Consider the following 23,182-nt stretch of genomic DNA (forward strand, 5'->3'; position numbering starts at 1 on the left):
CCAAGAACTATAAACGCACTCAATCAGTCCATCAAGTGCTCCCGGTAGAGAACTGTTTGTACTTATAAGTACAATTACCTCACTGTAAACTTGCAATCCTCTTTAATAAAACCCCTGGTGTCCGTGTGTGTGTCTTTTGGTGAAGTGCGCATGCGCGAGGCTCGGTGCGACACGCACGACCGGCATCGTGGACGCACACACACTGGAAGCTGAGCACACAGTGAATGGCGTAGCCGCGGCCACGCATGATAATCAAATAAAGGACATCATTGCTGGGAAGAGTGCTGATTGGGTAGGCGCGGCCGCGCACATAAAATCCATTGCTGGGGAGACGCCACACATACTGCCCCGTGCATGTTTACTAACTAACTATCTACTAACAACATGCCACCCAAAAAAAAGGACACGTCAAGTAGGACAAAAGACACAGACACTCAAATCGTATATAAGCAACATCTCCTGGAAGAACGGTCAGCTCAGCAAGTAAACATCAACAAAAGAAAGGCTGAAAGACAAAGAAAAATACGAGCAAATTGATCGATTGTAAAAAAGAAAATGAGCGTCAGAATATTCCCCGTATTGATTTGGCTCTATCCTCTACTAATTTACCCTTTACCATAAGAAGGCGACAATTTCCAGTTACATTAGCCTTTGCCATAACAATTAATAAAGCTCAAGGGCAAACCTTAGAAGAAGTTGCCATTTAATTGCCAGAACCAGCATTCAGTGAAGGTCAGTTATATGTTGCATTATCAAGAGTTGGAAGTTTTACAGATGTTGTTGTCAACGTTGTAGATGGTCCTGAACAAGAGTGTTTACAAAAAATGTTGTCTATAATGAAATTTTATTGAAAAATTTCCTGAGGTAAAAAAATAAAAACATTTTCCTAAATATCTTCTTCAGATATTGTGTATTACAGATTGTTATAAAGTTTTACACTAAGGCAATATTAATTATACTTACTGTATTGTCATATACATTTCTATTTTATTTTTAATATTATTTTACTTTAGGCTTCTTGCAAAAATATTTTTAACAAAAAAATTAAGATAACAAACAGAATGAGGTCAAGGTCCCTTGCCATTTAATATAGACTGTTCCTAATAATGTTTATGCAATACAGTACTGTTCTAGCGCCCGTTATTGTAACGGGCTTAATGTCTAGTACAGTTATAATATTACACAACCTGAGCCACTTCATAAAGCGCGTATTTACATACAGTTAGGTCCATAAATATTTGGACAGAGACAACTTTTTTCTAATTTTGGTTCTGTACGTTACCACAATGGATTTTAAATGAAACAACTCAGATGCAGATGAAGTGCAGACTTTCAGCTTTAATTCAGTGGGTTGAACAAAACGATTGCATAAAAATGTGAGGCAACTAAAGTATTTTTTTTAACACAATCCCTTCATTTCAGGGACTCAAAAGTAATTGGACAAATTAAATATCTGGAAATAAAATGTTCATTTCTAATACTTGGTTGAAAACCCTTTGCTGGGAATGACAGCCTGAAGTCTTGAACTCACGGACATCACCAGATGCTGGGTTTCCTCCTTTTTAATGCTCTGCCAGGCCTTTACTGCAGCGACTTTCAGTTGCTGTTTGTTTGTGGGCCTTTCTGTCTGAAGTTTAGTCTTCAACAAGTGAAATGCATGCTCAGTTGGGTTAAGATCAGGTGACTGACTTGGCCATTCAAGAATTTTCCACTTCTTTGCTTTAATAAACTCCTGGGTTGCTTTGGCTGTATGTTTTGGGTCATTGTCCATCTGTATCATGAAATGCCGCCCAATCAATTTGACTGCATTTAGCTGGATTTGAGCAGACAGTATGTCTCTGAACACCTCAGAATTCATTCGGCTGCTTCTGTCCTGTGTCACATCATCAATAAACACTAGTGTCCCAGTGCCACTGGCAGCCATGCACGCCAAGCCATCACACTGCCTGACTCCACCGTGTTTTACAGATGATGTGGTATGCTTTGGATAATGAGCTGTTCCACGCCTTCTCCATACTTTTTTCTTGCCATCATTCTGGTAGAGGTTGATCTTGGTTTCTTCTGTCCAAAGAATGTTTTTCCAGAACTGTGCTGGCTTTTTAGATGTTCTTTAGCAAAGTCCAATCTAGCCTTTCTATTCTTGAGGCTTATGAGTGGCTTGCACCTTGCAGTGCACCCTCTGTATTTACTTTCATGCAGTCTTCTTTATGGTAGACTTGGATATCGATACGCCACCAAGCCCTGGAGAGTGTTGTTCACTTGGTTGGCTGTTGTGAAGGGGTTTCTCTTCACCATGGAAATGATTCTGCGATCATCCACCACTGTTGTCTTCCGTGGACGCCCAGGTCTTTTTGCGTTGCTGAGTTCACCAGTGCTTGCTTTCTTTCTCAGGATGTACCAAACTGTAGATTTTGCCACTCGTAATATTGTAGCAATTTCTCGGATGGGTTTTTTCTGTTTTCCCAGCTTAAGGATGGCTTCTTTCACCTGCACGGAGAGCTCCTTTGACCGCATGTTGTCTGTTCACAGCAAAATCTTCCACATGCAAGCACCACACCTCAAATCAACTCCAGGCCTTTTATCTGCTTAATTGATAAGACATAACGATGGACTTGAACACACCTGCCCATGAAATAGCCTTTGAGTCAATTGTCCAATTACTTTTGAGCCCCTGAAATGAAGGGATTGTGTTAAAAAATGCTTTAGTTGCCTCACATTTTTATGTAATCATTTTGTTCAACCCACTGAATTAAAGCTGAAAGTCTGCATTTCAACTGCATCTGAGTTGTGTCATTTAAAATTCATTGTGGTAATGTACAGAACCAAAATTAGAATTAAGTTGTCTCTGTCCAAATATTTATGGACCTTACTGTATGATGACGATATCATTTTTAAGATGAAATGCAGCAAAACATGTTTATTACATTATACAGATAAAATGTTAACATCATTCAAATCATCTATATTGTTAATAATTAAACATGTAAAGACGCGGTGAACAGTGGTAGCGACAAGCTGGCGTCCGTTTAGGGATTGTTCCTGCCTTGCGCTGTATTCTTGCTGTGGCTGGCGCGACACTGGATGGATAGATGGATAGAATAATTAAACATGTACTATGAAGATATTTCAATGTTTCATAAAAGTTTTGAAGAATCGGCGTTCTAAGCTTATAGATGGCTTAACATCAGTTACTGAGCTGATTGTGTGGCGATTGGGAATTTGGAGAAAGAAAAGTAAGGACAGGAATTGGGGGTTAGTACTTTTGAAAGAGCTTGTCACTATCACTGCGCCACTGTGTTCCCATATTTAATAACATACTTTAACTCCTATCATCATGAAAATGATATCACGTATACATCTCAGTATCTATATATATAATTCACTAAGGCAAGACAACCATGGAAAGCACACCGGAAGGGGCGTGGATTCACTAAGCCGCCGACAAGTGAGATACCTATGGCGCATGCAGGAAGGAGCCACGCCCACCAACTCCAAGACCATTGGATACAACGACAACTCCCAGAGCCAAGCCCACCAACTCAGACGCGACGACACAGAAAAACCGGCGTCATTTATATTCATCTGTTGTAGAGGTCACATGCAGCTCCGACCCACGTTGACTGTTAATAGAGGCATGTTTCTCGCGGAGGTGAATCACCATATGCAGCGTGTAAAACGGTTTGCGAGGGGTATCCCATGGGATCCTTAAAACATTCCTTTACAACTGAGGTTAAAACTCAATGAAGTGAGCAGTCTTTAAAAAACGAGTTTTCGGTTACGACGCACAACCGCATGCACTATAGGAAACTGTTTTACACGCTACATACAGCAATTCGCATCCGCGACAAACATGCGTCTTCTTAGATGCTCCTGCACTTTGTACACACCCCCCTCCCACCTCGCTACCACCGTGGTCTGGTGTCTTGGTGGATTATATATAGAAAGGCAGCCAAAACCGCACAGAGCAATGAAAAGTCTACGTGAGTCACAGGTGCATCTGGACTGTGCAAAGATGACAACGACTCAAGTGACGAGTTGGAGGTGGGCACATAAGCAGGCAGTGCATACTGAACGAGAAATCAGCAGACTAGCATGACGGAGGGAGCGGAGTGGACGTCCTTCTCCTCTCCTCCCGTTCCACCCGCCGCACCTGAGCGCCACACGGACTATTGTGTGTTGGCTCGTTCCGTGCATTGTTACAATGTTGCTTTTCTTGCTGTTTTATTACATTACCGATTTTTCAAATGTTAATTTTCTCCCTGTGCTTAAAAATTATTAAAAAACCGGCCTGATTATGCGGCGTATGGTACGTCGCGGGTTGTCTAGTTTTAATTATTCAGAGAGCTGTAATATCATGAATGTAATGGATTCTGTGTCCTGTCAGAGGATGAGAAAGCCCGTTTAAGAAGCACGTAGTGATTCACACACATAAAGCACATACAAGATCAAATACAAAACAAAGCATTTAACGTGCTACTTTAGTTACGATGGGATTTGAGAAACTAGTAAATTAAATGATTTTAAGATGAAGTTTATGATGTTCTACTTTAATGACAAAATAAACTACGTGATTAAAATGGAAATTTCAAGATTAAAGTTGATATTTTTAGCTTTTTTCTCACTGTATCCCTATTTTTTTTCTTTTCTCTGTACCCTAATAAGCTTTCATATGACACTCAGACAATGGGCTATGACTCGCCTTTTCACGGCGACTTTAATATCTGACAACTTCTTGTTTATTTCAGGCACTTTGTGACTTTCTGAACTTGAACTTTCGAGTTTCTCTGACACTCTATGCCATTCAACCAACTTCCTTTTGTTGTTATATCACTGTTTAAACCAACAAATAGTACATTTTTCTTTGCTTACACTTGGTATTCTCTGAAATTCTTCTATTTTCCCCTGTGCTTTTGCCATTGTCTTTTCACAGAACGCTGAACTTAAGGGCTATTTATATTGATTTGCATATTCAAAGAGGTGTAATTCTGGGAGGAGTTGAGGTGGGGCAGCAGGTGCGTGTACATGTGTTACTTTTCACACTGACTGGGATTTATGGAGCGGAAGATCGTGGAAGTTGACATACGCACAGATTTATGCATCTGGGTTTTTTGTACATACGCACATTTCCACTTTTGTCCGTACACCATGTATTAGTGTGAATTCTATACACGCCGTTATGCATGAGTCCACAGGTGTAAAGGCTCTTTGGTGCAGTAAACATCCATCACCAGTTCCTTGGTTTTGCTGATGTTAAGATGCAGACCATTCACTTTGCACCAAGAAACAAACTTCTCCACCTGACTCATCTCCTCTGTTTCATTCTCCTTATCAATGTGCCCCATTAGCGCAGAATCATCTGAGACTTTCTCCAAGTGACATGACCTGGTGTTATTTTTATAGTCTGAGGTCTGAGACATAGGGTAAAGGGAAAAGGAGACAGGACTGTTCCTTGTGGTGCTCCAGTGTTGTCATCTTCTGGAGAGACAGTCCACTAATCAGGACACCAAAGGCTCATCCATCCGCATATCTCTGAGCAGCACACTAGGACTTGAAAGGGGTGGGTGGTCACAAGAGTGTAAAAGGTAAGTCTGGAAGGAGGCAGAAGGTCGTAAAAATAGGCTTTGGTTACACAATGAGGAAGTAGGAAGTGGTGGAGAATTAAGTGGAGCAGTAAGATGAGCAAGATTGGGAGGGAGAAGGGACTGGAAAAAGAGGAGTGTTGAGTGCTGTTTGTATCATGAAAGATGGAGGCAGCAAGTTATACAAGATGAAAAGTCACAGGGTGAAGAATCTGACTGATCATCTTGAATAAAATAGAAGGGTTGTCCTGCTCTTTTTTTATCCAGGGGGAATTCTGGAAATATTATCTGGTGTACTGTATGTGGTGGATGTAAAAAGTATTTACCCCGCGGGACTTTTAGCATTTTATTATTACACAGCATTCAATCACAGTTGAATTAATTTGGCTTGTGTGACACAGAATGATGCTGTGTTCCATTTACCTTGGCAGTCAGATATTGGAACTGGGAATAACGTCACTTTCAAATTGAGCATGTGCCAGTAAACATTCAGCAAATTAATAGGGACACCTCCAGGAAAACTTTTACTGTACTTGATCATTAGGAATACAGGCAACTACTGGACAACGCATAATGTGGTATTGTACCCATCGAAACATCGTAGTCATATGTCCACAGATAGACGTTGGACAGTTCTGTGTGTGGAACTGATTTTGTGAGACCCAAATAGAAGTGTTCATAAACAGTATACTACCTGCAGCTTTCACTTCTGTTGATGCGTGGTGAAGCCATCTTGAATTTTGAGGTCAGGGTTGGTGAGGCTCTCCGACTTTCCGAGTGGGAAATTCAGCATGTGTGGCTGTTCCAGCTAAAGCCTCCCACTAGGAACTCGGAAATTCTGACTTTCCAGTTCAAAATGCAACATGATACTTCTGAAAACAGATCTCTGCAAAGTCATCTAAATATTAAACACAAAATAGTTGATCCCATAAGTGTTCACCCTCTTCAGGTCAGTATTTAGTTGATGCACCTCTGGCAGCCATGACAGCCTTGAGTCTGTGTCTCTATCAGCTTTGCACCTCTGGACTTGGCCGCTTTTCCTTATTCTTCTTTGCTAAATTGCTTAGGCTCTGCCAAGTTGTGTCGAGATCTTGAGTGAAGAGCCCCAAAGTCTCAGGTGGATTCTGACTCAGTCTCTCCAGGACATTCACGTTGTTGTTCTGAAGCCATTCCTGTGTAGCTTTTGCTTTATGCTTGGGGTTCTTGTCTTGCTGGAACACAACTCTTCTCCCAAGCTGCAGGTTTCTTGCACACTCAACAGGTTCTCTTCCAGGTTTTCTCTGTATTTTTCATTTTACTATCACAAGCCTTCCAGTGCCTGCTGCAGAGAAGTATCTACAGAGTCTGCTGCTGCCACCACCATGCTTCACCGAGGGGATGGTCTGATTTGATAATGTAATGTGTTTGGCTTGTGCTAAATGTGGTATTTAGTCTGATGGCCAAGATGCTCAGTGTTTCTCTCTTTCGACCATGAAACCTTCTTCTAGCTGACATCACAATCCATCATGTCCCTTCTGTCAAACTCGAGCCGAGATGTCATATGCATTTTTTCTCTTTGCCACTGTCCCATAAAGCTGTGACAAGTGAAGAATTCAGGTGACAGCTGTTGTGTGCAAAGTTTCAGTGCTCATCACTACTTCTAAGTTCTCATAGGTTTTTTTGGTGACACTAGTCTTCTCCCTGCATGATAGCTCAGTTTATGTGGAAGATCTACAGCAGTGCCATCCTCTTTCCAGGTCTTAATGATTGATTTAACTGGCTATTCAGTGACATGGATATTTACTGGTCTCTAACCCGTGACTTGTGCTTTTCATTGAGTTACTTGTAGTGTTCTTTTGTCTCCATACTGACTCACCATAAGATGGACATTCAGGTGCATTTAGACAACAATTTGTTGAAATCCCAAAGTGGTGACCACCATTGAGCTAATTCTATGACTTCTAAAGCCAATCGGCTGCACCAGTGAGGGTTTAGGGGCATCATATAAAAGGGAGTGAATAATTACAGGATCAGTTGTTTTGTGTTTTATGCTTATAATTAATTTAGACCACTTTGCAGACATCTGTTTTCACTTTGACATTAGAAAGTTTTTTTTGCTATTGATCAGTATCAAGAAAGCCAAATTAAATCCACTGTGATTCATTGCTGAGTGGCAATAAAATGTGAAAAGTAGGTGAGTATTTTAACAGGCACTTTAGCTCTGAGTCTGGCACCGTCACTGTGCCCAAAGAGAATACTTGTTTCTTTTCTGAAACTGCAAATCCAATTTAGGGTTGTGGCAGGATGCCGGGTCCCATGCCTGGCCAGGATGCCCCTTCTACATACGTTCCGGGGGAACAACCATGGGCGTCTTAGTACCTCCCCCGGGACGCTTGGTGGCAGCCTCCCTGGCTGACGCTGGTGCCTAAGTTTCCCGCAGAGCTTCATGGGAGATGGAGTTCTCCACAGCCTTGTTGGGGGTTCACCGACAAAAGCGCGATAGACATATGTGCCCCGACAAAACCGCGACGGACAAATGAGCGGCGACAAACCCGCTAACTGGTTTTCGACAAATGCGCGCCGACAAAATCACCACGACAAAATCGCGAGAGAGGCCAAGAGAGTGGGACGCGTACGTGCGCATTATGTACACATTATGTGCTAGGTTATAACTGTTATAACTACTGATTGCATGCCGCAAACAAATAACTCAGTCGAGGGTTGGCATAACGCGTCGTATACAAATTACCAGCAGTCAGGCAGCCAGCAAGTCTAAATACGCTCAACTATCACAACGTCTTGCTGCAATTCTTCCTACATATGCAGGGTGTGATCTTAAGGACTATCTGCGTGCTATGCTGATGGCATGCCGCGTCTCATAATATTGACTTCTAAAATAAACATTATTATATATGCTTTAAACTAGTAATTCATATTTAATGAAACTTTCGCGATTTTGTCGGCGTGATTTTGTCTGTGTGATTTTGTCGGCGCGATTTTGACGTCACGTTTTAATCAGCGCTATTTTGTCGGCGCTCATATGTCTATCGCGCAAATGTTGGGTCACATTGTTGGGACCTGGGGTGGCCGCCAGGGGGTGCTGCATGGGTCCCTAAGCCGGCATTGACGACTCTACAGCCCTGCCCAGAAGTGCAATAAGAGGCAGGGTGGGCCAGCAACCACCACTCAATGGCCAGAATAGGGAGGAAGAGGACGAGGTTGCCAAGGTGGTGCCAAACAGGAATATTGTGTTGTTTGGAGTAAGTGCTTCTGGGACTGTGTTGTGGCTGGGGTGTTCAAGGGGAAGACGTGCCCTCCAGCTGAAGAAAATAAAAAGTCTCTGTGTTTTTACACGTGCCTCTGTGTGAGTCTATGCCACAGGGTGTTACGAGTCAACCCAAAAAACAGAAACCAGCCCTGGGTGAGATGCCAGCTCATCATCATAGGGCCCACTCACGCGCACCCACACTAAGCCTCTTTAGAGCAGAAAGTCTGCCTAACCCATAGAAATAATGCATATGGCACTGGGGGGTCTAGAGAACCAGAAGAAAACCAACAGGGAACTATATGGAGAACATGCAAAGTCCACACTGAGTTGGGGTTTGAGCCCAGGCATTGTATTCACTAAGCCAAGCAGAACCCTCAATGTGGTTTGATAAGATTAAAAGAGGATAAATCACCAGAGAAGATGACAGCGCCTTAGCATGTTTGAGATCACTGATCTCTCTGAGGTAACAGAAAATCACAAGACTGAATCTCTGCAAATGTCCAGTCTCCCAACTCCATAAAGCATCTTGGTTTCAAATTCCCTCGCTGAAGAACTATTGCCATCTACCCTTTCTCTTTGTAGGTCTGTCAAGGAGGCACTAGCCATGGTACCAGTCACAGCCTTTTTCATCTTTAGGGATCTCAGCATTCAGTCCAAATTATTGTTTCCCACCATCCTGATGGTGACTGGTTGAACTTGTACTGCCAGTTTTTCTTCCTTATATGTTGTCATGGTGTCCTCCTGTCATTTTTCTCATCTTGTACTCCAATGTATTACCTTGGATTGTATTCCCTGGAGCGTTTGATGAGTTTCTCATTAGAAAATTGCCTGACTGATATTTTAGGTTCACTTTCAATTATCTCATAACATGTCATCCTAATTAATTGTGTGTTTGTTGTTTTTCTAAACTACTTTGGTTAAGGAATGAATAAAAAACATAATAAGGAAATAAGAATAAGCTGATGAGAAGTGGCCACTCACCTATGTTTTGTGAAATCTAATCAAGTTTTGATGCTCTGCAAAGGACTCCAAAGTACTGTACTTTCCACCCTACTGCCTGGTAACTTATTCCTCATTTCTAGCATTTAGGTGACATTTATTCTTAAGCAGGTTTCACCTGTGCTCCCATGTTCTTGTTGAAGATATTATAAAATAACATCTGGAATCTACTGCACTAATTCCTTTCATAATCTTAAACACTTCATTCATGTCACCTCTTAATCTCCGGTTCCTTAAACTAAAAAGATCGAGTGTCATCCGTCTCCCACGATAGCTCACATCCTGCACATCCATCTGAAGTCTGACTAGTGCTGTTGTGAAAAGTCAGACCATAGTGAATAAAAGGCATGAAGCATCCAGAGTAGGCCAGGACCTCCACTGGTCTGTCCACACAAGCCTCACCCCAACCCAGCCAGCTCCCACAATACCACCTGAGGCTGCAGCCCAACAAAGGCCCAGAAATGGGGAAACTGGCTTTTAAAATTCAAAATTCCTCAAACAGTTGTGAGTTGTCTTTGATGTCTCCCAAGGGAAAGGAAACTGTAAAAAACATTTGGCTGGAGGAGACAAATTGAACAAAGGAATCTTTATAAATGAGGGTATATTATAAAAATAGAAGAATAACAAGAAAAGCTCAAAAGAGCAAAAAAGGAGTTACCTAAAAAGGCAATCCACAGCATACAAGTCCCAATACACAATCCGTCAACAGAATCCAGAAACTAGAGCAGAATTAATTAAAAAAAACAAATACGGTAATCTAACAAGAAAGCAATGCCTGCATTGCCTATAGTGAACTCCATCACAACTACAATGCACCACCCCTGAGCTTCCATTGTGCCCACACAAACAGTCACAGGAATGATCAGGAGTGGCCCCGCCTCCTAGGGCTCCACCCACAAGGAACAAGAAAAACAGGAGAAGATCACTTTATACAACGAACCATTATATTTATAAATTAAATAATGCAAAAAGCACAATTAAACAAATATATTATTTTACACAAAAGAAAACTAAAACAAAAATAATGAAACATGGAAATAAGAAAAACATTAAATACACCAAAAATAAACTTGAGCCAGGGCAGTAACCCTTACTGAATCAAACCACTTGTGTTATAAAGCTTAAGCATAACCTCCTCGGACTTGTACTCTACGAATCCCGGAAAAAAGCGCACAGTCATATAAGTGCACAGGAAATAATCGCACACGGAAAAAAACGCACACTGGAAACACCGCACGTGGAAGAATATGCATATGGTAAAGTGCGCACGTGGAAAAAAGCACATGACGGCGACATAAAACTATTACAAATATAAAATAGATAGATAGATAGATAGATAGATAGATACTTTATTAATCCCAAGGGGAAATTCACATAATCCAGCAGCAGTATACTGATACAAAGAAACAATATTAAATTAAATAGTAATAAAAATGAAAAGAATTAAAATAAAATTAATGTTCGCATTTACTCCCCCGGCTGGAATTGAAGAGTAGCATAGTGTGGGGGAGGAACGCTCTCCTCAGTCTGTCAGTGGAACAGGACGGTGACAACAGTCTGTCGCTAAAGCTATACTCCACCTATACTGCTAGACATTTTTTATTATAATAAAACAATGACTGGTTTACTCTTGTACAATGTCTCCGTTCTTTGCTTTCATTAAGGAATGGCACTTTGTTGATCGATTCTCACGGCACCTCCAAGTATCTATTCCATTTGTTGTGTGAAAACCCAGATATTCAAATCCCTTGTAACCGAGAATTTGCTTGCCTTTCTGACTGGTCGAAAACTCCATCTCGCTTATTCCAAAAAAATAATGTCAACTTGCCTTGCTCGAAGGTTAGGAACGATTAAAGAAAACTAACTGTGTGGCCTTTCCTAGAAATGGTAATTTAGGCACAACAATGACAGTAATAAAAGGATTAATGACTATTTTATTTTATGGACCATCCAACAGCCCACTACCCCAATTAGCACAAATTTAAACATACAAGCTTATAAATACGTTTAGTGAACAATTATCGAATTTTGTTTATTGCGATGTATAATATAACATTGTTTTCTTCTTTGCATATACGCCTTTGCCGTATGCGCATTTTTCCATGTGCACATTTATCCACATGCTGTTTTTTCCGTGTGCGGCTATTTCCCGTGTGCTTGTATGACTGTGCACTTTTTTCTGTGCGGATATTTCCTGTGCGCTTCTTTCCAGTCACCGTACTGTACACATCGTGTGAACTTGACATTCTATTAGCCTTCCTGATGCTTTCTGTACTCTGTCTTTGAACATACTGTAAGAAATTTGACAAAGGATAGGAGGCCACTCAGTCCACCAGGCTTGGTTGTTAAGCTAATAGCTCAGCTGTCCCAATGGCTCATCTAGACATTTCTTAAAGGTTGTCAAGGTTTCTGCTTCAACTCCATGTCTCTGATGTTTTCCCAGATTCCCCCAACTCTTAGTTTAAAGAAGTGTTTCCTGGCTTCAGTCCTAAATGCATTTCTTCTTAATTCCCACTGGTGTCCTCAAGTGCACGATTCACTATTAAGCTGAAAGAATTCTGCCAGATCTACTCTACCAATGCCTTAGAGGATTTTGAAAACCTTGATTAGGTCCCCACGTAGTCTCCTTTTCTCAAGACTAAAACAGTTGAATTCTCTGAGCCTGTCAGAGTACAAGTCCTTACATCCTGAGATGCACTTGGTGGCTCTCCTCTTTATAGCTTCAAGTGCTGTTATTTCCTTCTGGATGCACTGTAGATAGTGATGAGTCCACTATGACTCTCAAGTCCTTCTCAGATGTGCCTTCTAGTTTCAGACCCCCCATTTTGTATGCAAATCTAAGATTTCTACTTGCTAAATGTAACTCCTTAGAATTAAATGCAGTACATTTTCCTTATCTATGGGATTTAAGTTTGTGAAAAACCCCAGAACTGCAAATAATACAGCATTGATCCTTCGGGGAAAATGGGGTGAGGTTCTGGTAGACCTAAGTCACAATACATTTTTGCTACCCATTTCCATAAACACGTAATTTCATTTACTGAAATCATCTAAACTCATCACAGCACATCCCATCCTGGATCCCGTACCATGTACCCCACTGGCTTACTCCCCAAAGAGAGGAGGTGTGTGAATTCAGGTGTGGCAGGTGGAGATGGGGTCAGGCAGTTGTGCAGCATTCCTCTCTTGTACCCTTGAGGCTTGGTAGTACATTAGAACATTAGAACACTCTAGAAGAGAAGAGGACATTCAGCCCAACAAAGCTCACCAGTCCTATCTAGTTAATTCTTCCAACATAACATCAAGTTGAGTTTTGAAAGTCCCTAACGTCTTATTGTCTACCACACTACTTGGTCTCTTATTCCAAGTGTCTATGGTTCTCTGTGTAAAGAAAACCTGCCTAATGTTTGTGTGAAATTTCCCCTTAACAAGTTTCCAACTGTGTCCCCATGTTCTTAATGAACTCATTTTAAGTCACAGTCTCAATCCGCTGTACTAATTCCCTTCATAATTTTAAACACTTCAGTCATGTCTCCTCTTAATCTTCTTTTGCTTAAGCTATATAGGCTCAGCTCTTGTAATCTTCCCTCATAATTCATCCCCTGTAGCCCTGAAATCAGCCTAGTCGCTCTTCTCTGGACTTTTTCTAGCACTGCTCTGTCCTTTTGTACCCTGGAGATGAAAGCTGCACACAGTACTCCAGATGAGGCCTCACCAGTGTGTTATAAAGCTTGAGCAGACCCTCCTGTGACTTGCACTCCACACGTCAAGGCGCTATATAACCTGACATTCTGTTAGCCTTCTTAATGGCTTCTGAACACTGTCAGGAAGTTGATAGCTTAGAGTCCACTACGACTCCTAAATCCTTCTCATCAAAGTGTACTCTCGATTTTCAGATCTCCCACTGTGTATCCAAGCCTAATATTTTTACTTCCTATGTGTAACACTTTACATTTACTGACATTAAATGTCATCTGTCATAAATCTGCCCAACCTGTCTGCTGTCCAAGTCCTTCTGTGATGATATAACAGATTCCAAATTATCTGCAATCCACCTGTCTTTGTATCCTCTGCAAACTTAACCAGCTTTTTACTTATTTTCCTATCTAAATCACGCTTCCATACTTTAAGGCTTACATAAGTTCACCTACAAAAACTTTGTTACTTCCTTTCTGTAGATATTTTCATTTGTCTTCCTGGTACTCCATCAGAGGTCATGAGCAAGTGGGACAGGGCTGATTCAAGGTCCTCACTAAACCATTCAATCAGCAGTAGCAACGTGCATTGTGTACAAAGGACACGGACTTAACCAGTGAGAGGTTATGACCTGCACTTTCTTGGAATTCATAGTTCATGGAGAACAATCACAAGCCTCGGTCCCCATTATAAATGGGGTTCACCCACCAGTGTAACAGAAAGAGAGGGCAACGATAGAGTTAGGGTGCCAAGCCACCCTATATATTTGGAGGCAGAGAGATTAAATAAAAATCACACAAAATATTGTGGTGCTGTCTCTACAGATGTGAGTTCAAAACAGAACCGTTCCAAGATGGCGGCGCTTCCGGTTTTGGTGCCATCTGACAGGAAGAGGCTTCTTGTACTACCTTATGAAGATCTTTCTGAAAACCAGCACAAATAACAACAGCCTGAGAGCCTCTCGGGTCAGATGCTTCTGTTGTTTCCTCATGGGCTTTGAACTCAATAGTGACACGTCGTCTTGCCCTCCCTAAAGCCGTGTCGACTGTTCACTAATACGCCTGTTCCTGAGATGTGTTGCTCAGCCTTTAACTTCATAATTGCTTCCACTAATTTAGATTTATTACACGCTAAGCTTACTGGCCTGTCCTTACTGGGGCTGACACAATTACCTTTTTTATATAACGGAAGAACATTTACCGGCTTACAAACTTTAGGAATTTCCCCATGGTCCAGTGATCTATGAAAAATAGGCACTAAGGGTTTTTTAATGTAATTACTAACTTCCTTGAGCACTCTAGGATCGATATTACACTGTTCCGGCTATTTATTTGATTTTAATCCGAGTAGCACTTCAAATCATTGAATGACTCCCTAATAGTCCCTGTAGCTACTGGGAAGTTATCAACTTCTTCATATGTGAATACTTTACAAAAAGAGGAGTTTGGAGCTTTCTCAGGTTCAATTTCCATATTTATCATTTTAATATTTAGTATTCCTAAAACACCTCACCTCCTGTTACTACTAAAATTCGGAGAGAATCTAAGCAGCTCAGCCTTCATCTTTTCTTCACTATTCCTCTCCAGAAGCCCCAATGTCCTTTCCACCAGCTCTGTACTTAATGCTGCAGTGAACTGTCTGTTGCAATTTATTTCTTAGCTCCTATGTCATCTATTTTCAGAATTATATTAAATATAGTAACATTTTTATAGTTTGTGCTGAATTTGTCCTAAAATGTTTATAATAGACTTTTAAAGCGACTGCACTACTTACCACGCTTTAAAAATGGCTCCCAGTTTGTCTCCTTTAGACTTATCAGCATTAGTTTAAAATTCTCCTTATTAAAGTTAAAGTAAGCAGTTTTAGTTTTCATAGACGAAAGAATATGAATATTATTGTGTTATGATCACTAGACTCTTAATGGTTTATTTACCTCTAGCCTCAGAATTCTATCTCCGTATTTCCAGAATTATAAGTTGAGAGAGATGTCTCCATATCTGTTAAAGTCAAGTCAAATTTTCTTTTTTATATACAAATTATACACACAGTGCAATATGTAGTCAAATGCTTAGCTGTTAGACTCCAAAACAGCACTTAAGACGAATATAAAGGACAATAGCAATGATATGTGACTTTATAAATAGCAGTAACATCCATCCATCCAACCCGCTATATCCTAACTACAGGGTCACGGGGGTCGGCCGGAGCCAATCCTAGCCAACACAGGGTGCAAGGCAGGAAACAAACCCCAGGCAGGACGGGCACCAGCCCACCGCAGTAGCAGTAACAATCATGTTAAATGAGTGCAATAGCAAGTGTTATAACAGAATTCTAAAATATGTCAGACCGAATCAAATTAAAATTTGTCTCATAAAAAATATGCATGGAGTACAATGTTTGTGAATTGTTTAGTTGCTCAACACCAATGCCTGTGCCCTTAAGAATAATAAAAAGAGAACAATAACAATTATACACGACTATATAAATATTCCAAAAAGTATGAATGAATTATAAATATGTGGTAAATACTGTAATAATTAAATAAATAACCAGGCCAGGTCAGGTTGGTGCATTGCCGCACCCACCACACTACAAAACAGCTTGGGATTCTGGTTGGCAACCCTCAAGGTAGACACACGGTCCAGTCCCACCCTCCGGAAATGACCCTCTATCTGCCGCAGCCAGGTGTTATGTGGGCATCCCCTTGACCTGGTCCAGCCACTTGGGTTCTCAACAATAATAATCCTGTGAGCGAGATCACCATCGGAATCATACCACTTGGCTGTAGTGCCGTACGTGACGCTCCCTCACAATGCAGATAATGTGCCTCAATCAAGACTCCGCGAGCAACCGCTCATTCGACACAAAGTCAAACCACAGCATCGCTGGCAAAGTCAGGATCAAAGAGTTTCTCTTCACCAACAGATACCCCACAGTCGCGGCACCCTATGATAAATAAATAAATAAATAAATAATGTGATTACTTAAATAATTTAATATAAGAGATTTAACAATAGGACATGATGTATTTCTAGACATTTTCCTTATTTCACACAAGGATGGACTATGGATAGAAACTTCTCTTCAGTGTCTCTTAACTGGACTTTAGACAGTCACATCGTCTACCTGACCACAGCGCAGAAAAGAGGCCATTGTTTGGATGGCTGATATCAAAGATAGTTTTCTTTGCCCTGGTCTGACATCGTTTGGTGCAGATGTCCTCAAAATTAGTGAGTGCAAACCTGGTGATACATTCATTTCACCGTACCACTCTCTGCTGATCCTTGTGATCCTGCTCTCTGCTGGCCTCAAACCAGGCGGTGATATTTCCTGTCAGGATACTTTTAATGGTGGATGTGTAAACGTTCTTTAGTATCTGGAAGGAAAGTCTGAAACCACTGAGGTGTCTCAATTAGTAAAGATGTTGCCGTGCCTTCTTCACTGAGGTGTTGACGTGCTTGGACCAGGCCAAAATCCTCTGTGATTTGGACACCGAGGTATCTGAAACTATCAGCCCTCTCCACCTGAGTGTTGTTAATCCTTAGGGGATTCCAGTGCCTCTGCCGTTTGATCTAGAGTCCACAATCAACTCCTTTGTTTTGCTGACATTCATGGAGTAGACTGCTGTCCTGACACCAGTGTGAAAAAACTGTCCACTTCATCCAGGTAGACCTGCTCAGGCTCACCACAGCAATGTCAGCTAAACTTGACAATGATATAAGAGTCATGTGCAGCTGTGCAGTTGTATGTGTACAGAGACTACAGCAGAGGACTCAGAGCACAGCCACGTGGAGCCCCTGTATTGAGAGAGAGGGTTGATGAGGTGTGGCTACCCACTCAAACCACCTGGGGTCTACTTATCAGGAAGTTAAAAATCCAGCTTAGAGGCAGGTCAGTGAGCTTGTTGATGAGTCCAGAATGGTTTATTTAGTTTATTATGGGACTATAGCCCATAAATCGCATTTGCACATAGTTGCCCCACTTTTTGTCCAGGTGGACCAGTACTGAATAAATGATTAAGATGATGGCAGCCTCTCTAGATCTATTGGAGTGATATGACAACTGTAATGAGTCCAGTTCTTTTTAGAGAGAAGATAAGAGCTTATGTCATTTTCTCTAAATACTTCATTGCTACAGGAGTCAACGTGATGGGACAATACCCATTTGAACATGTCGGCCCCTCTATTTTAGGTACAGAGACAATGATGGATCCTTCTAAATGTGTTTCTCAACATTTTTAGTGTCAGAACTCCCTTTTTCCAATATTAAGTGTCTTTGTGACCCAACAAGATTGGGGGGTTCTACCTGGTATATTGAGTGCAATCAGCAGAGCGGTAATTCTCTCTGATGATCTGGCTTTTATTTTTACTTTTTTATTGTTGCTCTTTGGCCTCTAAAAATATCTGAGGTATTATTTGGGAGCGTTTAAGAAGTTGAGGAATATAGTCGTTACATTTCTTTTTTGGATTTCAAGTGTTTTCACAATATTAAAAAATGAATTACTTTCTCCCACAGTGCCATTTCATGCTGTTTGTTGCCTCTTTTCCTAGGCAGTTGCTAGGTAAGGTCAACAGGAAGTGTGCGATGCGCGCCATCACAGGTTTGTAGGTATAAAGTTGCCATGTCTGTCCCAGTTTGTGGATACAACTTGTAAAGCTTAGCGTTGTTTTCTTTAAGTCTTGGTTTGAATTCTTTTTTTTGTCCCTTTGACTGTGAGCTTTGACTCACATTTTGTGTTAGTCAGTCAAAGTCCAACCCGCTATAACCTAACACATCTGCTGGAGCCAATCCCAGGTAGCACAAGGCACAAGGCAGGAACAAACCCTGGGCAGGGCACCAGCCACCGCAGGGCACACACACACACCAAGCACACACTAGGCACTTGGGCACCTAACCTGCCTGTCTTTGGAAGGAAGCCCACATGGACACGGGAAGAACATGCAAACTCCACGCAGGGAGGGCCCGGGAAGTGAACCCAGGTCTCCTAACTGCAAGGCACCACCGCCACTCCATTTTTGTGTCAGTTTACATGTAACCGCTAGATTTTTGACTCACATGTTCTTGGCTCTGTTATTCATTTCATTCTCTCCTGTTTAGCTAGTTTATTTCACTACAACCATCTCCTGATTCAATTTCTCTCTCTGTGCTGCTGCTGCCTAGTACAGTCAGTACACTTCCATCCTTGCTGCTGTCTAGCTGAACCCATGTCACCTCATGTCTGTGAACCAGACTTGTATTCAGATCTTCTCTTATGTAAATGCCCCCATCTTTTGATTTTGCCTGCCTTTCCTAAATTACATGCATCTATTTATATGAACTCTTCCACATCTCCAGGACTTGGCCAGGTTTCCATTACTGCCTTATTTTTAGTATTTCTAGTAATTGAATGAGTAATTTTAGTCTATTAAGCCCAAGTCTCTCACTTAATTCCCAGTCCCAGGCTCATCGACACTCATCTTAGTTCCAGTTTCCAGAAGATTGGAATTCAAGAAAGCAATGGATCAGCACTTCCTGTTTATCACTTTGCAATGGACAAATGTTCACTCCGGCGTTATTGCAGCTCACCAGGATTCTCCAGTTCAGACCAGAGTCATCTTTAAGTCAGCTTTCATGACTTCCTGAAGCACATACAGTATAAAGTGTGGGTAAGGGCGATAAAGAGCAACAAAAGTCTTCAGTTTAATCTAGCTCATGGACCACCTTTGAAGTAGTGTATGGAGACTATAGCTCTTTCACATCAATTTGGATGAAAGAAATTGGAGAAATATCAGTGCTGTGAGAGAGAGTCAGCGTTACAGCGTTAACCGAGCCTCCGAGTCAATGTCCAAGAAGTCAACGGGGTTTCAAACGTCAGAGCAGATTGAAAAAAGTTAAGAGGACAGCTTTCTGACATCCTGACGTCTATACATGGAGAGGCAGCCACACGCCTTGGTTTTAAGCTCCAACCACACCTAAATATCAGAATGATGCCGAGTTCTCTTTTTTTTCTTTCCTTCTTTAACATTTGAAGCCAGTTGCAACAATGGATCAACCTTATTGGCATTTCATCTCATTAGTTACTTGCAAATAAAACTGCCGGTGTGAAGAGGCTTTACAGACACCGATACTCACCTCCTCACGTACTGCAAATCACACGGCTCTCACAGCTGTGACAGATAGAGGGCACTATCGTCCTCTTGAACCCTCAGATCAAACGCCAGACACCAGGTAAAAGTCCAATAAGTTGACTTTTTATTAATTTTCAGTGCACAAAGCACACTCCTATCCACAATACTCATACAAATAATCAATAATCACAATAATACAATCCTCCACTACTTCCAGACGCGTTGCCACCCTTCCACCCAGCTCAGCTCGACGTCTGGGATTTCTCATCGTCCTTTTATGTTCCCTGACCCGGAAGTGTTTCCAATCCTTCAGTCCATGTGACTTCCTATCACTTCCGGGTCAGATAAAAAGTCCCGGAAGTACGTCATTTCCCCTGTCGCTTTGCCTAAGACATTATAGGGCTCATACGACTCTCTGGGCCTCCCTGCAGCATCCTCTGTTGGCCCCTGTAGTATCCAGCAGGGCAGTAAAGGAAAACTCCATCATCCAAGATTCCCTGCTGGTATTCGGGGCACCTCCATGCTGCAGGGAGAGCTCCACCTGGTGCCCTGGAAGTATTGGCCAGGATGACAAGCTGGCCATAGATCACACAGTATTTTTAACTTCACATGTGGTTGCTAACATTACATCCATGCAAGTCGCCTCCTTCAGTTGCTGTAAAATAATCCTGACAATCCAGATAGAATGACGGATGAATGGACATGAAGTCACACAGTGGTGGACCTAAAGAAGACTTTACAGGTTGTTACTCCTCTCTCTTGAGATTACGCATCTTCTCTAAAGCCCAACGTTCACTGTCCTCTTCCACTTCCACTGCCTGCACAAATTCTGAGTTTTTTTCCTGTTCCCATGGGGTTCAAGGCAATGCCACCAGGCTAAGATCCTTCCCACAAATCTATAAGAACCATTGGTTTTAATGGAGTGCCTGTGTCTGACAGGTAAGTGCTTCCCTTTCCTCCTCCTTGCTACACACCACAATGACTCTTGTTAATGCCCGTCTTCTCCAGATGATTCTGACTCCGTCCAACAGTCCATGGACACCTTAGCAGGGTGTCACTCTCTCTCTCGGGTAGAAGGGTGCCATCAGTTATGATGACAATCTTGGTGATTGAAATCCTTGTGTCCAGTAGGGGGCACTTGCTCCCTGGGAATGTGTTCTCATTGGAAATGCAGCTCATAGCTTGAACTGGTGTATATACTCCTTCAGTAACCATGATGGGAATATCAAGACAAGACCAACATGGTGCAAAAGAAAGGAAATATATATTTAACTTGCTTTAAAATGCACCATTCATTCATCATTTAAACGTACAAAAACGGCCGAAGAGGAAATCATTAGAACGGTGCCGTGTGGCCGGGTGAAGGAATGACAATTGAGCATATAATAATTTGGGGAGTCAACCGGGTCATCCGGTTTAATTGCACAGCAAAATAAAGAAAAGTAATGCCCGTCGTGCCAGCTAAATTGGCTCTGGCTTTGGGTTTGCAACAAAAGGGAAACACTCAGTCACAATCGGAGTTCCTTCTGGTGACAACTTTGTACAATAAGTGACAAATCTTTCCGGGAATCCAGCAGCTTTATTCTCCTGGGAGCATTCAAGCATCCAAACAGAGTGGAGTCAAGTACCCTTAGGGGGCGGATTCTCGGTGCTGAGGGGAGAGAAGGAGAAGGCAGAATTTGTGACAGTGCCCCCTCCTGGTCTAGCGAGGCATTACAAACCTTAACAGAGCCCGTGAGGAGATCCCCAGACGCGCATACCTTCTTCAGTGGGGGATTGCAGTCCTGTTTCAGTGGAGCACAGGAGGTATTCTTCTTGGCACAGAGTCCATTTCACATGTGTGCTACAGGGTCCTATCTTGAGGCTTCTTGAGGAGCTCTTTGTGATCAGTACCATATATGATTAGACTCTCTAAGACCCTTATATAGCCCCTTTTTTCCTACCTGCACACAGTACACCTCTCCTAAACACTAACCTCCATTTATAGCCCCTTACCATATTAGTTACAGCTGCCTGGAAAGATTTTTATGCCTTCTTTATTTACAAAATGACATTTAAATATGCTAACATACTTAGGCTCACAAATCACAATGTTCAAATAGCAATCTTTCATTTCTGGTAAAATCCTAAACTTGTGTCGGAGACGGAAGTGAATCTCGAAGCTCCACGGTGTTTGTAGCATGTAGACTCTCGACCTTATCTACAGGAATCAAGAAACAGGCAAGGTGGTTGCTAGGTAACGCTGTGATGGGATGGCGGAGCAGCTTTCTGTTTTGTGAACTTTCCAGTGGAGAAAACAGAGTAACGTGCAGGACGGGACATTTTGGTGTGTTTTTGTTGCAGATGTTTCATTTTATAATGAATAAGTGTGGAGATGTGAGCAGGAGGCATAACTAGTAATGGCACGCTAAAGACTCACCTGACCTGACACTACTGCCAAAAAAAATAGGGAAACACAGAAGTGTGACCACTGCTTTAGGGGGCAATGATCCTTGTTTGTTTTACACTCCAGACACACTCAAAAACCTTTAATGGGTTTAACACTTCACATTGTGAAATTACAAGAACTTTAATTTCACTAAACTGAAGCTTGCTGGTATTGCTCATTACTACTCATGATGAAGCCACAAGAACATTCCACTGCTCCTTTGTTGCCATTTTAACATCAGCATTGGGATCACCTGGATGGCTCTGGCCAGTTGACAAATACCACCCAGAGGCAGGAGGGGGCGCTGTCGCTAATGTTATCTCCTGCTCTCACCATGGCTCCGTGTGTTTACTTATTCAGCTGACTGTGGCGGGCTGGCACCCTGCCCATTGTTTGTGTCCTGCCTTGCGTCCTGTATTTACTGGGATTGGCTCCAGCAGACCCCCGTGACCCTGTAGTTAGGATATAGCAGGTTGGATAATGGATGGATGGATTATTTGGCTGAGGTTTTTATCCAAGGCACCTTACAACATTTATGATACACTTGGATCCATTTCTTTTGGTTTTCCCATTGGAGCACAGGCAGGTCAAGTGACTCGCTCATGGTCACACATGAACCCACAACCTCAGGGTCTGAAGTGCAAACCCTTAAGCACTACCCCACACTGCTGGCCTACTGCAGTTCTCAAGAGAGGAGGCATAGCCCCGCCCCCAAAGTGCACCATTGGTCCCGCCCTCCCAGGACCACCCATAAAGCCCTGGAGCTCGTCTTTCGATATCTGAGCAAGCAGAGAGATGGAGTTCTCAGCAGCCAAGAGTTGTTCAGCTTGTGAAGGTGTGTTGACGCCACGGCGTGTGCTAATTTGTGTTTGTTTTTGCAGATTTTAATATCAGGGGTTACCAATTAAACAGAGTAATGGTGGCTTTGTGTAATGGAGGTTACGTAACCTTCCATTAGCAAGCATCCAGTATTATTTTTTGACTAATTTTAATTAGATTGTAAAGGGCTAGCAATCCCAGGGGATGTTTTGTTTTTAAGTAGGAAACTCTGCCACTGCAGAGCTGAGAGGCACTTAACACTGACACCACCCGCCATGAAAATGGAGCCTTCCAAAAGAGAAAAGGG

This window comes from Polypterus senegalus, chromosome 6 (genome assembly GCF_016835505.1).
Source record: "Polypterus senegalus isolate Bchr_013 chromosome 6, ASM1683550v1, whole genome shotgun sequence".
In the NCBI taxonomy this organism is placed as follows: Eukaryota; Metazoa; Chordata; class Cladistia; order Polypteriformes; family Polypteridae; genus Polypterus; species Polypterus senegalus.